Genomic DNA, 4001 nt, shown 5'->3' with positions numbered 1-4001 from the left:
ATGTATATATATATATCCTACTGTGTCTTTAATACAGTCACCTAAACAAGACCTACATAATGACAGCACCATTGTGGTTGGAGGAACACTCACAAGGTCCCACCACTAGGTGAATAGGAGACAATCAATGGCCGCTGATAGAGAATCCGCTTTCTCCGGGGAGGAGCTTCCTGATGGGTTATCCAATCACATGCTTTGTTTTTGCACGTCTGGGCATTTCTTCAGCCGTACTGGGTACTGCAGGCCTATTTGATACCTTTCCAAGTGTGTTGTCATCTGTGATGGTTAACCTTGACGTTGGCTTGGCTGGGTTGAGAGATGCTGAGGGATTAGTAAGAGATGCCGGGTGTGTCTGTGAAGGCATTTCTAGAGAAGACTGACGTGGCTGAGCCGCTGATGGGGAAAGGCTGTCCTGAATGTGGGCAGCTCCATCCAAAAGGCTGGGGGGCCCAGATGGAGTAAAACTGGAAGAGACAGCTAGCCAGCATGTGAGCCCCCTCTTCCTGGGTGTGCTTGATCTGCTGCCGTTCCTGGGGACAGCAGACTCCAGAGAAATTACTTTTAATTTCATTACTTTTTAATTCAACCTCTCATAAATTCTCAGGATACGAGCAGAAAACAGGCCATATTTCTTGCCAAAATATCACACAAATGGCCTCTAGGTAAGTGCTATTAAATCCTTGCTTCTGTCTGAAGCCTTGTGAGCTGTGAGCCTCCACAATCCACACTGCTCCCAGCACTGCTGTCTTTCAGATCCTACTAGAATGGCCCACTAAGCTCTGCTTGCTGCAGTCAATTGCTTTCTTAATCTAAAGTTACAGAGTCTTCCACATTTATCCAAAATACAGTGGTCACACTCTTCACAAAACCTCACTTTTTGGTACTAACTTCTGATTAGTTACTTTTCTGATTGTATTAGTCACTTTTCTGTTGCTGTGATAGAAACACTGACCCAAGCAATTTATAGAAGGAAGAGTTTATTTGAGCTTATGGTTCCAGGGGAATTACAGTCCATCATGACAGGGAGGCATCGTGGCAGAGGTGGCTGGAGCAGGAGCAGCAGAAGCTAAGCTCTCACATCATCACGCAGGCACAGGAAGCAAGAGAGTGACTGGAGATCTGGCAAGGCTTAAGAACTCTCTGAGCTCACCCCCAGTGACATGCTTCCTCCAGGAGAGCCACACCTTCTAAAACCTCCCAAAACAGCCACCACCATCTGGCGACAAAATGTCCAAACACTTGGAGCCTATGGGGGACATTTTCATTCAAACCACCACATTCCATCCCCTGGCCCCCCCATAGGCTCATAATCATAGAAAATGCAAAACGCATTTAGTTCAACTTTAAAAGTCGCCATAGTCATTATCAATCTCACTTCTATTCCAAATTCCACAATCCAAAGTCTCTTTTGAGACTCAGTGAAGTATCTTAACTGTAATCCCCTGTAAAATCAAAAGACAAATTACATCCTCCCAACATACAGTGGAACTGAATACACATTACTATTCCACAAGGGAGGAATGGAGGCATAGTGAGGAAATACTGAACCAAAACAAGACTGAAAACCAGGACAAACATCAAATCCAAATCCAGGAGCTCCACGTCCAACTTCTGGGACTTTACTTTCAAAGGGCTTAGATGGCTCAGCTTCTCTAGCTTTGCTGTGTGCAACACACATCTCTCTCTCTTTTGGGCTGGTACCACTTCCTGTGTGCAGGTCTTGGCAGATGCCTCACAGCTCTGGCATCACGAACTTCTTGGGGTCTCCATTGCCAACCAGGCTTCACCTTCACAGGTTCATGCAATGGCCTATCAGGGCCTTCTCTAGGCAGAGGAATCCCTGCTGCCTGCTGCCTGGTCTCAGTGGCTCTCTGAAACTGCAGAGGAAGAACTGATGATGCCTTCACTCTTCCATCTTTCATGCCCCTAAATCCAGTGTCAGGTGAGTGACACTGCCAAGTTTGACTGCAAGTTTGGGGTGGACTCCAGCCTGCTTTATCCGTTTTAGAAGCTTTTCTCTTCAGTGACCCCTGCAGCATTTTCCTTTCACAAGTTGGAGGCTTATCTGGGTGTGGTCTTGCCCTGGAGGCACTCTCTCCATTGTTTAAGTCAGAATCTCTAGGCCCTTCCTTAATCACTTTAATCTCCTTATCAATGGGATCCTCCCCATCACATGCCACAGCTCCAACATTTATCTTCCTAGTGCTCTTTTTCAATCTAAACTGTATATTTTGTATTTCTTTCTGTCCCATTTGCTCTTTTTCACTGTAAATCTGTATAATATTCACCATTAATATCCACGCCACCATTTCTACATTAGGCTGTCTTGAAATTTCTTCCACCAGAGAAATTAGTCCATGGCTTTTCAACTTAGCCTTAGGCAAGCTTTTTGGCTTTGGGCAGAGTCCAGCCAGACTCTTTGCCAAAATATCCCAAGTGCTGCTTAAGTCCTTATTTCCCTCTGGAACTACATTGTTCTCAGCACTACTTTCTTCCAGGTGTTTACTAGAATGGCCTGTTAAGCTCTGCTTACAGCAATCAACCACTTTTCTAGCCCAACTTTCCAAAGTCTTCCACATTTCTTCAAAACCCTACATGGTCAGGTTCTTCACAACCAACAGCCCACTTTCTGTTATCAGTTACTGTAAGTCACTTGTCTGTTGCTGTGATAGAAACACTGACACAAGCAATTTATAGAAGGAAGAGTTTATTTGAGCTTATGGTTCCAGGGGAATTACAGTCCGTCATGACAGGGAGGCATCGTGGCAGAGGTGGCTGGAGCAGGAGCAGCAGAAGCTAAGCTCTCACATCATCACGCAGGCACAGGAAGCAAGAGAGCAACTGGAGATCCAGCAAGGCTTAAGAACTCTCTAAGCCCACCCCCAGTGACGTGCTTCCTCCAGGAGAGCCACACCTTCTAAGACCTCCCAAAACAGCCACCACCATCTGGGGACAAAATGTCCAAACACTTGGAGCCTATGGGGGACATTTTCATTCAAACCACCACACTGACACTGTGATCAAACACCATGACCAAAAGCAACTTACAGAAGGAAGTTTATTTTGGCTTGTAGTTCCAGAGGGGGAGACCATGATGAACAGGAAAGTATCCAGAAGCTGGCTGATCATGTCTTTCATCCACACCCAGGAAATAGGGCTAGCACTAGAAGTGGAGCGGGGGTATAAACCCTAAAGCCCACCCCCAGTGGCATGATCTCCAGCAAGTCTCCACCATCTAAAGGTTTCATACTTTCCCCACACAGTGGCATGAACTGAACACCAAATGTTCAAATATATAAGCCTATGGGGGACATTTCTCATTCAAACCACCACAAAGAGAAAGCATTTTGTACCAAATGTCTACTCTTGGGCATGCTCAGTAAACGCTATCTCTCTAGAACATGCCCCTGCAACTTTCATCTGGCAACACCAAAACTGACTCCCCTCTTCCCTCACCCACTTTGGCTACCTACTTGGCAGGCCAGAAGTTTGGGAGAATTAAGGTCCCTGGGAGAAGCCTTCAACCAATGCTGGATAGGAGTCAGGATCTAGCCATCTCTACCGCCTCACCCACTGGCTTGGATGAATAATGTCCAGTGTGACACTGATTTTACAAGTGGATGAAGCTAGGTTGCCCACAGTGGTAGCTGGCTTGACTTCACTCTTTAGTGGTCACCTTCCCTTGTCTCACCATCCACTCTCTTTATAATGCTTGCCTTCACCTCCCAAATAACCCCTCGCAGTAGAATCTTTAGCTCTGGATGTGCTTCCAGTGAGAGATGATAACTAAAACATCTCATGACCTCCTTCAGGCATCATGAACAAGGGTGGAGAGGGAGGCCCTAGCTAGGTGGCCCAGACTGAGGATATGTTTGCTGCGGAGTACCAAGCAGGCCTTGGAAGAGAGTGCTTAGAAGGATACTGCCTACCTTTGACTTTTCTTTCCTTCCCTCCTTCCTTCCTTCCTTCCTTCCTTCCTTCCTTCCTTCCTTCCTTCCTTC

The sequence above is a fragment of the Nannospalax galili genome, unplaced genomic scaffold, assembly GCF_000622305.1.
Source record: "Nannospalax galili isolate Female #2095 unplaced genomic scaffold, S.galili_v1.0 scaffold469, whole genome shotgun sequence".
Lineage (NCBI taxonomy): Eukaryota > Metazoa > Chordata > Mammalia > Rodentia > Spalacidae > Nannospalax > Nannospalax galili.
Note: the sequence above shows the minus strand (reverse complement) of the source record.